The sequence below is a fragment of the Mustelus asterias genome, unplaced genomic scaffold, assembly GCF_964213995.1.
Source record: "Mustelus asterias unplaced genomic scaffold, sMusAst1.hap1.1 HAP1_SCAFFOLD_207, whole genome shotgun sequence".
In the NCBI taxonomy this organism is placed as follows: Eukaryota; Metazoa; Chordata; class Chondrichthyes; order Carcharhiniformes; family Triakidae; genus Mustelus; species Mustelus asterias.
Window position 1 is genome coordinate 765,554 of NW_027590195.1, and position 14,361 is coordinate 779,914.

At 48.7% G+C, this 14,361-nt stretch overlaps 1 pseudogene; it reads left to right on the forward strand.

Moving 5' to 3' along the window:
* LOC144485643 (tyrosinase pseudogene) overlaps positions 1-14,070 on the forward strand; it is a 46,930-nt pseudogene extending 32,860 nt beyond the window's left edge.
* The last annotated feature ends 291 nt before the right edge of the window (positions 14,071-14,361 follow it).

The following is a 14,361-nucleotide window of genomic DNA, read 5'->3' on the forward strand; positions in this document are numbered from 1 at the left end:
ATGGCCTCTTTCTGTGCTGTAGGGATTCTAAGATTCTTGCGCGCTATACAGACAAAGCATACCGTACATAGAGAAGGAAAGAGAGCGTGCAGAATGTAGAGTTACAGTCATAGCTAGGGTGTAGAGAAAATTAACTTAATATAAGGTAGGTCCATTCAAAAGTCTGTTAGCAGCAGGGAAGAAGCTGTTCTTGAGTCGGTTGGTACATGATCTCAGACTTCTGTTATTTTTTTCCCGATGGAAGGGGTGTGTGGGGTCCTTGATTATGCTGGCTGCTTTTCTGAGGCAGTGAGAAGTGTAGACAAAGTCATTGGATGGAAGGCTGGTTTGTGTGATGGACTGGGCTACTTTGTAATTTCTTGCGATCTTGGGCAGAGCAGGAGCCATATCAAGCTGTGATACAACCAAAAAGAATGCTTTCTGCTTGTATTTATCTAATGGACCGATGGAGGTGTCCCTATCTACTTGTGTTAGCCATGTATGGAGATTAGTCCGACTTCATCAAGCTTATCGCTTGAGCCTCCTTTCTGCTTTATCTGTTCTCTTCTCTGATTCTGTTCTTCAAAACTGCACTATTTATTCTCTTGAGTCTGGTTTAAAACATATGCATTCCTGACCATGGGCATGTCATTCTGATTGGTATATTGCTGGCTGCCTGACCTTAGGACAGGTCTCCTGACTGATCTTAGCACTCAGAATCACTCTTCTGGCTGTGCTTGTCTCTGCTTCCTGTCCAATTGATCGATTAGAATGAATACCCACCATAAAACCAAATACATTTATCACAAGTACACAAAGCAATCCACATGTGCAAGCTGTAGTTAAAACCTTGTGTCCTAAAGTTAGCTGCATTTCCCACCAAGCCTTAATAGTGTTCTTTATTTGCTTGGCCATTTTGAATTAGACGATAGTTCATCTCTGTTTCTCTGCCTATCCCTGTTTATCTCTGTCTTTCCTTTTCACTCTCACTGCTTCTGCCTGTCTCTCTGTCACTGTGCATGAGAAAGAGAGACAGCGAGACACTCAGCCTCTGGCTCTCTCTCTCTGCCTCTCCCGTTCACTCAGTTTCTCGCTGTTTCTCTTCTTGTTCTCTCTGTTTTTCTCTCCAGCAATTTCTCTCTCTGCCTCTCACTCTCTTTCTTTCTGCATGTCTGTCTCTCTCTCTTCTTTTTGCCCTCTCTCTCTTTCTCTGTTTCTCTTTCCATATTTGCGTGTCTCTTCCTCACAGACACTCAGTCCCTCACTCTCTCTCAGTCTCTTTGCTCTTTCTTTCTCTCGTTCTGTTTCTCTGTCTCCCTCATCCTCTTTCCCTGTTTTTCACCTTCTCTCTTTTGCTGTGCGTTTTTATCATGCTGTCTCTCTCAGGTTGTCTCTGTCTCTATCTCTCTCTCTCTGTATTTTTCTCACTCTATCTCTACCTCTATTTTTTTCTCCCTCTCTGTCTCTTTCCCATTTTCTATGTTAGAAGCATAGAAGCAGAGAAAAACTACAGCACAAACAGGCCCTTCGGCCCCACAAGTTGTGCCGAACACATCCCTACCTTCTAGACCTAACAATAACCCTCCATCCTATTAAGTCCCATGTACTCATCCAGGAGTCTCTTAAAATACCCTATTGAGTTTGCCTCCACCACCACTGACAGCAGCCGATTCCACTCGCCCACCACCCTCTGTGTGAAAAACTTCCCCCTAACATTTCCCCTGTACCTACCCCCAGCACGTTAAACCTGTGTCCTCTCGTAGCAGCCATTTTCACCCTGGGAAAAAGCCTCTGAGAGTCCACCTGATCTATGCCTCTCAACATCTTATATACCTCGATTAGGTCTCCTCTCATCCTACGTCTCTCCAAAGAGAAAAGACCGAGCTCCCTCAGCCTATCCTCATAAGGCATGCCACTCAATCCAGGCAACATCCTTGTAAATCTCCTCTGCACCCTTTCAATCTTTTCCACATCCTTCCTGTAATGAGGTGACCAGAACTGAGCACAGTACTCCAAGTGGGGTCTGACGAGGGTCTTCTATAGCTGCATCATTATCCCCGGACTCCTAAACTCAATCCCTCGATTGATAAAAGCCAGCACACCATACGCCTTCTTAACCACCTCCTCCACCTGCGGGGCCGATTTTAGAGTCCTATGGACCCGGACCCCAAAGTCAGTACTAAGAGTCTTTCCCTTTATATTGTACTCCTTCATCCCATTTGACCTGCCAAAATGGACCACTACACATTTATCTGGGTTGAAGTCAATCTGCCACTTGTCCGCCCAGTCTTGCATCCTATCTATGTCCCTCTGTAACTTCTGACATCCCTCCAGACTATCCACAACCCCACCAACCTTTGTGTCGTCGGCAAACTTACCAACCCATACCCCCACTTCCTCATCCAGGTCATTTATGAAGATGACAAACAGCAAGGGTCCCAGAACAGATCCCTGGGGCACACCACTGGTGACCGACCTCCATTTAGAAAAAGACCCATCTATACCCACTCTCTGCCTCCTTTGGGCAAGCCAGTTCTGGATCCACAGGGCAACAGCCCCTTGGATCCCATGCCCTCTCACTTTTTCTAGAAGCCTTGCATGGGGGACCTTATCGAACGCCTTGCTAAAATCCATATAAACCACATCTACCGCTTTCCCTTCGTCAATGTGTTTGGTCACATTTTCGAAGAACTCCACCAGGCTCGTAAGGCACGATCTGCCTTTGACAAAGCAATGCTGAGTATTCTTGAGCATACTAAACCTCTCTAAATGCTCATAAATCTGCGTGGGTTTCCTCCAGGTGCTCCAGTTTTCTTCCACAGTCCAAAAGACGTGCTGGTTAGGTGCATTGGCTGTGCTAAATTCTCCCTCAGTGTTACCCAAACAGGCACCGGAGTGTAACGACTAGGGGATTTTCACAGTAACTTCATTGCAGCGTTAATGTAAGCCTACTTGTGACAATAATAAAACATAATAATAAAATGGCTGACTAACTGACTGCAGCTGTGGATGATGTTTGAGGTCTTGGCAATATTGGGGAGAATCAGGGGCTTGGGGTGATATAATAAAATTCTAAGTATATACACAGCGCCAGGGGCCCAAGTTTGATTCCCAGGTTGGGTCACTGTCTGGCGGAGTCTGCACGTTCTCCCCATGTCTGTGTGGGTTTTCTCTGGGTATTCCGGCTTCCTCCCACAGTCCGAAAGACCTATACATTATCACATGAAATTGTGCAATGTCTCGTAATCTTGCTCATCTCGTAGGCATCACCATTGTTTGTTCGTAAAGTTTGTGATTTCTTACCTCAGCAGACTGTGTCAGCAGGAGACCAAGAATATTACAGCTCTCACTCATTCTCACACTCTCACTCTCCCTCTCTGTCCGTCTCACTGCTTCTCACCCTCCCTCTTCCTCTCATTCTTTTTTATCTCATTCTCTTTCAGACGTTCTGTTCAGGTGAAGGTGTCCACGAGTTGGACTTTGGCCTTGTTTGTCCCCCGGGAGCCACACTTCGTATTCGCCGCCATCCGACTGTGAACCGCTTGTTGGGAGGGCTGCCCAGTCTCAAGGATGTGAAGTTGTGTCTCCAGCTGCCCAACTATGACTCCAGGCCATACAATGAGAGGGCACACATCTCCTTCCGGAATGCCCTGGAAGGTCAGAACCCTGATGCTTTGTGATCCTCAAATCAGCTATCAGTATAAAGCAAAGTCCCTTCACCTCAGAGTTACTTTTTATTTAGTTAATTTACTGGTGTTAAAAGTAGGCTTACATCAACACTGCAAATAGGTTACTGTGAAACTCCCCTAGTCGCCACACTCCAGCACCTGTTAGCGTGGCCAATGCACCCTAACCAGCACATCCTTTGGACTGTGGGAAGAAACCGGAGCACCCGGAGAAAACCCACGCAGACACGGGGAGAACGTGCAGACTCCGCCCAGACAGTGACCCAACCTGGGAGTCAAACCTGTAAAAACTATAATTGATGAGAGTGTGAGGTTGGGGTCGGTGGTGATAAGTAAGTTTGCTGATGATGAGAGACAGGCAGGTTGGTTAATAGTGGAGCGGCGCGGGCTTGGAGGGCCGAAGGGCCTGTTCCTGTGCTGTATTGTTCTTTGTTCTTTGTTCTTAGTGAGGAAGAAAGTCTTAGGTGGCAGGAAGCTATAGACAGGCTGGTCAGTAGATCAGTGGCAGATGGAATTTAACCCTGAAAAGTGTGAGGTATGTATTTTGTAAGGTGTAACAAGACGAGGGAGTATTTAGTGAATGACAGGACACTAGGAAGCTCAAAGGATCGTGGGACCTGGGGGAGCTTGTACACCAGATGCCTGAAGGCAGCAGGTCAGGTTAATAGGGAAGTTAAAAAGGAATATGGGACACTTGCTTTTATCAGTCGTGGTATAGAGTACAAGAGCAAGGGGGAAATGTTGGAGTTGGACAGAGCGTTGGTTAGATCACAGCTGGAGTACTGTGCGCAGTTCTGGTCACCTCACTACAGGAAGGATGTGATTGCATTGGAGGGGGGGAAAGAGGAGGTTCACCAGGATGCTGCCTGGGCTGGAACATTTGAGGTATGAAGAGAGGCTGGAAAGGCAAGGGTTGTTTTCTTTAGAACCGTGAAGGCTGAGGGTGAACATGCGAGGTGATGCATTTTGGTAGATTGAACCAGGGCAGGACTGACTCAGTTAATGGTAGGGCATTGGGGAGAGTTACAGAACAAAGAGATCTAGGGGTACATGTTCATAGCTCCTTGAAAGTGGAGTCACAGGTGGACAGAGTGGTGAAGAAGGCATTCGGCATGCTTGGTTTCATCGGTCAGAACATTGAATACAGGAGTTGGAACGTCTTGTTGAAGTTGTACAAGACATTGGTAAGGCCACACTTGGAATACTGTGTGCAATTCTGGTCACCCTGTTATAGAAAGGATATTATTAAACTAGAAAGAGTGCAGAAAAGATTTACTGGGATGCTACCAGGACTTGATGGATTGAGTTATAAGGAGAGGCTGGATAGACTGGGACTTTTTTCTCTGGAGCGGAGGAGGCTGAGGAGTGACCTTATAGAGGTGCAAAAGGTTAAATCTCACGGGATAAAAGCCATAGAGGACAGAGGGTAGCAGTGGAGGGGTCTTTTTCCGGTTGGAGGTCTGTGACTAGTGGTGTTCCGCAGGGCTCTGTACTGGGACCTCTGCTATTTGTGATATATATAAATGATTTGGAGGAAGATGTAGCTGGTGTGATCAGTAAGTTTGCGGACGACACAAAGATTGCTGCAGTTGCGGATAGTGATGAACATTGTCAGAGAATACAGCAGGATATAGATAGGCTGGAACATTGGGCGGAGAAATAGCAGATGGAATTTAATCCAGATAAATGCGAAGTGATGCATTTCGGTAAATCTAATGTAAGGGGGAGCTATACAATAAATGGCAGAACCATCAGACACACAGAGGGACCTGGGTGTACAAGTCCACAGATCCTTAAAGGTGGCAGCACAGGTGGAGGGGGTGGTGAAGAAGGCGTATGGCATGCTTGCCTTTAATGGACGGGGCACAGAACATAAAAGTTGGCATATGATGTTGCAGCTGTATAGAACGCTGGTTAGGCCACATTTGGAATACTGCGTCCAGTTCTGGTCGCCACACTACCAGAAGGACGTGGAGGCGTTAGAGAGAGTGCAGAGGAGGTTTACCAGGATGTTGCCTGATATGGAGGGTCTTAGCTATGAGGAGAGATTGGGTAAACTGGGGTTGTTCTCCCTGGAAAGACGGAGGATGAGGGGCGACCTAATAGAGGTGTATCAAATTATGAAGGGCATATATAGGGTGAACGGTGGGAAGCTTTTTCCCAGGTTGGAGGTGACAAACACAAGGGGTCACGGGTTCAACGTGAGGGGGGCAAGGTTCAACATAGATGTCAGGGGGACATATTTTACACAGAGGGTAGTGGGGGCCTGGAATGCACTGCCAAGCAAGGTGATTGAGGCGGACACGCTGGGATCGTTTAAGACTTATCTCGATAGCCACATGAACAGACTGGAAATAGAGGGATACAAACGAATGGTCTAGTTGGGCACATGAGCGGCGCAGGCTTGGAGGGCCGAAGGGCCTGTTCCTGTGCTGTACTGTTCTTTGTTCTTTGTCTATAAAATAATGAGGGGGACAGGTCAGCTAGTCAATATCTTTTCTCAAAGGTAGGGGAGTCTAAAACTAGAGGGCATAGGTTTAAGGTGAGAGGGGAGAAATACAAAAGTATTCAGAGGGACAATTTTTTCACACAGAGGGTGGTGAGTGTCTGGAACAAGCTGCCAGAGGTAGTAGTAGAGGCGGGTACAATTTTGTCTTTTAAAAAGCATTTAGATGGTTACATGGGTACGATGGGTTTAGAGAGATATGGGCCAAATGCGGGCAACTGGGATTAGCTTAGGGGTTTAAGAGAAAATGGGCGGTATGGACAAGTTGGGCCGAAGGGCCTGTTTCCATGCTGTAAACCTCTATGACTCTATAGAACATAGAACATTACAGCGCAGTACAGGCCCTTCGGCCCTCGATGTTGCGCCGACCTGTGAAACCAATCTAAAGCCCATCTAACCTACACTATTCCAATATCATCCATATGTTTATCCACTGATCCTTTAAATGCCCTTATTGTTGACAAGTCCACTACTGTTGCAGGCAGGGCATTCCACGCCCTTACTACTCTCTGAGTAAAGAACCTACCTCTGACATCTGTCCTATATCTCTCACCCCTCAATTTAAAGCTATGTCCCCTCGTGCTAGCCATCACCATCCGAGGAAAAAGGCTTACACTGTCCACCCTATCTAATCCTCTGATCATCTTCTATGCCTCTATTAAGTCACCTCTTAACCTTCTTGTCTCTAACGAAAACAGCCTCAAGTTACTCAGCCTTTCCTCATAAGACCTTCCCACCATACCAGGCAACATCCTGGTAAACTCCTCTGCACCCTTTCCAATGCTTCCACATCCTTCCTATAATGCGGCGTCCAGAACTGTACGCAATACTCCAAGTGCGGCCGCACCAGAGTTTTGTACAGCTACAACATGACATCATGGCTCCGAAACTCAGTCCCTCTACCAATAAAAGCTAACACACTGTACGCCTTCTTAATAACCCTATCAACCTGGGTGCCAACTTTCAGGGATCCATGCACATGGACACTGAGATCTCTCTGCTCATCCACACTACCAAGTATCTTAGCATTAGCCCAGTAGTTGTTACTTCTTCCAAAGTGAATCACCTCACACTTTTCTACATTAAACTCCATTTGCCACCTCTCAGCCCAGCACTGCAGCTTATCTATGTACCTCTGTAACCTGCAACATCCTTCCGCGCTGTCCACAACTCCACCGACTTTAGTGTCATCTGCAAATTTACTAACCCATCCTTCTACGCCCTCATCCAGGTCATTTATAAAAATGACAAACAGCAGTGGCCCCAAAACAGATCCTTGTGGTACACCACTAGTAACTGAACTCCCGGACGAACATTTCCCATCAACCACCACCCTCTGTCTTCTTACAGCTAGCCAATTCCTGATCCAAACCACTAAATCACCCTCAATCCCATGCCTCCGTATTTTCTGCAATAGCTTACCATGGGGAACCTTATCAAACACTTTACTGAAATCCATATACACCACATCAACTGCTTTACCCTCATTCACCTCTTTGGTCACCTTCTCAAAGAACTCAATAAGGTTTGTGAGGCATGACCTCCTTTTCACAAAACCGTGTTGACTATCCCTAATCAAATTATTCCTTTCTAGGTGATTATAAATCCTATCTCTTATAATCCTTTCCAAAACTTTGCCCACAACAGAAGTAAGGCTCACCGGTCTATAATTACCAGGGTTGTCCCTACTCCCCTTCTTGAACAAGGGGACAACATTTGCTATCCTCCAGTCTTCTGGCACTATCCCTGTAGACAATGACGACATAAAGATCAAAGCCAAAGGCTCTGCAATCTCCTCTCTAGCCTCCCAGAGAATCCTAGGATAAATCCCATCCGGCCCAGGGGACTTATCTATTTTTACCCTTTCCAGAATTGCTAACACCTCCTCCTTATGAACATCAATCCCATCCAGTCCAACAGCCTGCATCTCAGTACTCCCCTCGACAACACTGTCCCTCTCCAGTGTGAATACCGACAAAAAATATTCATTTAGTGCCTCTCCAATCTCTTCAGACTCCACGCACAACTTCCCACTACTGTCCTTGACTGGCCCTAATCTTACCCTAGTCATTCTTTTATTCCTGACATACCTGTAGAAAGCTTTAGGGTTTTCCTTGATCCTACCTGCCAAAGACTTCTCATGTCCCCTCCTGGCTCTTCTTAGCTCTCTCTTTAGGTCCTTCCTGCCTAACATGTAACTCTCAAGCGCCCTAACTGAGCCTTCACGTCTCATCTTAACATAAGTCTCCTTCTTCCTCTCCACAAGAGATTCAAGTTCTTTAGTAAACCACGGTTCCCTCGCTTGACCACTATGAGGTGTACTAGATTATGAGCATATGGGCAGGGTGAATCAGAAGCAGCTGTTCCCCTTGGTTGAGGGGTCAATCATGAGCGAGCATAATTTTAAGGTGAGGGGCTGGGTATTTGAGGAACTTTTTTTCACTCAGTATGTTGGGAGTCTGGAATGCAGAGAGATGGGTAAATTCACAACCTTTAAAACGTACATGGCTCAGCACTTGAAATGTCATAACACTAAGTCATTACTCGAAAGAAATAGATATTGTGGTGCTCCGCAGGGATCCGTACTGAGTCCTCTGCTGTTTGTGATGTATATAAATGAGGTGGATGAAAACGTAGGTGGGTGCGTTAGTAAGTTTGCAAACAGCACAAAAATGGGTGGATTTGTGGATAGTGTAGGTTATCAACGGATATGGCGGGATACGGCAGTTGGCTCGTTGGTCTAGGTGTATGATTCTCACTGAGGGTGATGTTAGAATGTGAGAAGTCCCCGGTTCAAATCCCAGACAAGTCCAGGGATTTTGTGGCAGAGTTGTTTAGCACTGATGTCTCACAGCGCCAAGGACCTAGGTTCAATTCCGTCCTCGAGTCACTGTCTGTGTGGACTTTGCACATTCTCCCCATGTCTGCGTGGGTTTCCTCCACGTGCTCCTGTTTCCTCCCACAATCCAAAGATGTGCGGGTTAGGTGGATTGGCCATGCTAAATGGTCCCTTGTGTCAGGGGGATTAGCAGTGTAAATATGCGGGGTTACGGGAATAGGGCCTGGGTGGGATTGTGATCGGTGCAGATTCGATGGGCTGAATGGCCTCCTTCTGCACTGCAGGGATTCTATGATGTCGATCAGCGGCAGATATGGGTGGAGAAACGGCAGATGGAGTTTAATCTGGGAAAGTGTGAGGTACTGCGCTTTGGGAAATCAAATTTCACGGATAAATACACAGTTAATGGGCCAAAGGCAGGCAAAAGGGATTAGTTTAATTTAGCATCATGTTCGGCACCATATCATGGTCCGAAGAGCCTGTTCCTGTGCTGTACTGATCTATGTTCTTTATGCAAAAAAAAACCAGTAAAGGGCTTGAGAAGGAAGCGCAGATTGGTTGGAGAGTGGACACAGATTGTTGGAGGCATTGTCACGGTGAATAAGACCATAAGACATAGGAGCAGAATTAGGCCACTCGGCCCATCAAGTCAGCTCCACCATTCAATCATGGCTGATATTTTTCTCATCCCCATTCTCCTGCCTTTTCCCCATAACCCCGATCCCCTCATTAATCAAGAACCCATCTAACTCTGTCATAAAGACACTCAATGACCCGGCCTCCACAGCCTTCTGCGGCAAAGAGTTCCACAGATTCACCGCCCTCTGGTTGAAGAAATTCCTCCTCATCTTTGTTTTAAAGGATCGTCCCTTTAGCCTGAGGTTGTGTCCTCTGGTTCTAGTTTTTCCTACTAGTGAAAACATCCTCTCCACGTCCACTCTATCCAGGCCTCGCAGTCATAGAAATCATAGAAACCCTACAGTGCAGAAGGAGGCCATTCGGCCCTTCGAGTCTGCACCGACCACAATCCCACTCAGGCCCTACCCCCACATATTTACCCGCTAATCCCTCTAACCTACGCATCTCAGGACTCTAAGGGACAATTTTTAACCTGGCCAATCAACCTAACCCGCACATCTTTGGACTGTGGGAGGAAACCGGAGCACCCGGAGGAAACCCACGCAGACACGAGGAGAATGTGCAAACTCCACACAGACAGTGACCCAAGCCGGGAATCGAACCCAGGTCCCTGGAGCTGTGAAGCAGCAGTGCTAACCACTGTGCTACCGTGCCACCCCATCCTGTATCCTGTAAGTTTCAATAAGATCTCCCCTCATCCTTCTAAACTCCAATAAGTACAGACCCAGAGTCTTCGACCGTTCATCATAGGACAAGCTCTTCATCCCAGGGATCATTCTTGTGAACCTACTCTGGACCCTTTCCAAGGCCAGCACATCCTTCCTTCGATATGGGGCCCAAAACTGCTCACAATACTCCAAATGGGGTCTGACCAGAGCCTTATACAGCCTCGGAATTACATCTCTGCTTTTGTATTCTAGCCCTCTTGACATGAATACTCACATTGCATTTGCCTTCCTAACTGCCGACTGAACCTGCACGTTAACCTGAAGAGAATCTTGAACAAGGACTCCCAAGTCCCTTTGTGTTTCTGATTTCCTAAACATTTTTCCATTTAGAAAATAGTCTATGCCTCCATTTCTCCTTCCAAAGTGCATAACCTCACACTTTTCCACATTGTATTCCATCTGCCACTTCTTTGCCAACTCTCCTAACCTGTCCAAGTCCTTCTGCAGCCCCCCTGCTTCCTCAATACTACCTGCCGCTCTACATATCTTTGCAGAACACTTAACTGTTGCGTGCTAAACTGCAGTTCAAATTTAAAACAGGGCAGGTCAACAGATTGGACAGGGCATTGCCAAACGGAAGGGACCAGAATACGGCTCCCCACAATCTTTTATCAAGTTGACAGAAGCAAAATATGTGGATATGCTCCTTCTGTCTTCAAAGGGCCCAGAGATATGTGTGTGTGAATATGTGTAGCTAACAACTTGTGTAGATCAGCCACTCTGAGAACACAGCAGTATCGCATCAAATCACAGGAGTGAAAATTGGGCCGGACCTTAACGCAAGTTATTATTTGGTCTCCAATGAGAAAAGGGCTCTAGGCAATCGGCCTCTGTTATCAGGGTACACACACACAAACGCAGAGTGTGTGTGAGAGAGAGAGAGAGAGAGAGGAGGTGAGTATGAGTGAAGGTACACACAAACGCAGAGTGTGTGTGTGTGAGAGAGAGAAAGAGATAGTGAGTGTGATTCAGGATAAAAATGTCTTGTCAAGAGGATAAAGGAAGTATATGTAAGGATGCGAAAACAGGTGGCAGTAAAAAGAAACGTGGATTTCAACAGAACTGACCTTGCAACTGTGTGGGACTCCCTCAGTACTGTCCCTCAGTACGTACGCTCACAGGCTGTGACCCTCACATGGTCCTCACTCCCTCTGACAATGCAGCACTCCCTCAGCGCTGACACCCTCTGACAGTGCAGCACTCCCTCAGCGCTGACACCCTCTGACAGTGCAGCACTCCCTCAGCGCTGACACCCTCTGACAGTGCAGCACTCCCTCAGCGCTGACACCCACTGACAGTGCAGCACTCCCTCAGCGCTGACACCCTCTGACAGTGCAGCACTCCCTCAGCGCTGACACCCTCTGACTGTGCAGCACTCCCTCAGCGCTGACACCCTCTGACAGTGCAGCACTCCCTCAGCGCTGACACCCTCTGACAGTGCGGCACTCCCTCAGTGCTGACACTCTCTGACAGTGCAGCACTCCCTCAGTACTGACCCTCTGACAGTGCAGCACTCCCTCAGTACTGACCCTCTGACAGTGCAGCACTCCCTCAGTACTGACCCTCTGACAGTGCGGCACTCCCTCAGTACTGACCCTCTGACAGTGCAGTACTCCCTCTGTACTGACACCCTCTGACAGTGCAGCACCCCCTCTGTGCTGACACCCACTGACAATGCAGCACTCCCTCAGCGCTGACACCCTCTGACAGTGCAGCACCCCCTCTGTGCTGACTCCCTCTGACAGTGCAGCACCCCCTCTGTGCTGACACCCACTGACAGTGCAGCACTCCCTCAGCGCTGACACCCTCTGACAGTGCAGCACTCCCTCAGCGCTGACACTCTCTGACAGTGCAGCACTCCCTCAGTACTGACCCTCTGACAGTGCAGCACTCCCTCAGTGCTGACACCCTCTGACAGTGCGGCACTCCCTCAGTACTGACCCTCTGACAGTGCAGCACTCCCTCAGTACTGACCCTCTGACAGTGCAGCACCCCCTCAGTGCTGACACCCTCTGACAGTGCAGCACTCCCTCAGTGCTGACACCCTCTGACAGTGCAGCACTCCCTCAGTGCTGATCCTCTCACAGTGCAGCACTCCCTCAGTGCTGACACCCTCTGACAGTGCAGCACCCCCTCAGTGCTGACACCCTCTGACAGTGCAGCACCCCCTCAGTGCTGACACCCTCTGACAGTGCAGCACTCCCTCAGTACTGACCCTCTGACAGTGCAGCACTCCCTCAGTGCTGACACCCTCTGACAGTGCAGCACCCCCTTAGTGCTGACACCCTCTGACAGTGCAGCACTCCCTCAGCGCTGACACCCTCTGACAGTGCAGCACTCCCTCAGCGCTGACACCCTCTGACAGTGCAGCACTCCCTCAGCGCTGACACCCTCTGACAGTGCAGCACTCCCTCAGTGCTGACACCCTGACAGTGCAGCACTCCCTCAGCGCTGACACTCTCTGACAGTGCAGCACCCCCTCAGTGCTGATCCTCTCACAATGCAGCACTCCCTCAGCGCTGACACCCTCTGACAGTGCAGCACTCCCTCAGCGCTGACACTCTCTGACAGTGCAACACTCCCTCAGTGCTGACACCCTCTGACAGTGCAGCACCCCCTCAGTGCTGACACCCTCTGACAGTGCAGCACCCCCTCAGTGCTGACACCCACTGACAGTGCCGCACTCCCTCTGCGCTGACTCCCACTGACAGTGCTGCACTCCCTCAGCGCTGACACCCTCTGACAGTGCAGCACTCCCTCAGCGCTGACACCCACTGACAGTGCAGCACTCCCTCAGCGCTGACACCCTCTGACAGTGCAGCACTCCCTCTGCGCTGACACTCTCTGACAGTGCAGCACTCCCTCAGTGCTGATCCTCTCACAGTGCAACACTCCCTCAGTGCTGACACCCTCTGACAGTGCAGCACCCCCTCTGTGCTGACACCCTGTGACAGTGCAGCACTCCCTCTGCGCTGACTCCCACTGACAGTGCAGCACTCCCTCTGCGCTGACTCCCACTGACAGTGCAGCACTCCCTCTGCGCTGACTCCCACTGACAGTGCAGCACTCCCTCAGCGCTGACACCCTCTGACAGTGCAGCACTCCCTCTGCGCTGACTCCCACTGACAGTGCAGCACTCCCTCTGCGCTGACTCCCACTGACAGTGCAGCACTCCCTCTGCGCTGACACTCTCTGACAGTGCAGCACTCCCTCTGCGCTGACTCCCTCTGACAGGATGTGGAGATGCCGGCGTTTGACTGGGGTCAACACAGTAAGAAGTCTCACAACACCAGGTTAAAGTCCAACAGGTTTATTTGATAGCAAAAACCACTAGCTTTCGGAGCGCTGCCCCTTCATCAGGTGAATGGGAGTTCTGTTCACAAACAGGGCATATAAAGCCACAAACTCAATTTACAGAACAATGGTTGGAATGTGAGACTGTTACCGGCTCAGTTCTCCGAATGCCTCAACACCCTGATTAAATCTGGTTTTGTAAAAGTTGACTAGTGTTAATCCCTCTTATGATGTCCATTCTTTTCCCTCTCAGGATACCTGTTACCAAGTCAGCCAAGCGTCCTGTATCCCAGCATGCACAACATGGTGCACTTCTTCTGTGGAGGCACAATGTCCAGTGTAACCTATTCATCGAATGACCCACTCTTCCTGACTCATCATGCCTACATTGACAAGTAACTGGCTCAATATCAATTCCTCTTCAGTGCCTTTGATTTACAATTAACATACTAAGAGACAGAGGGAGAGACAGATGGGGTAACCTAGAAAAAAGGGAGAGTCAGGATAGACACACACAAACACAGAGTGTGTGTGTGTGAGAGAGAGAGAGAAGAAAGTGTGTGACAGTCAGGGTACACACACACACACACAAACGCAGAGTGTGTGTGAGAGAGAGAGAGGAGGTGAGTATGAGTGAAGGTACACACACACACAAAACCAGAGTGTGTGTGTGTGAGAGAGAGAAAGAGA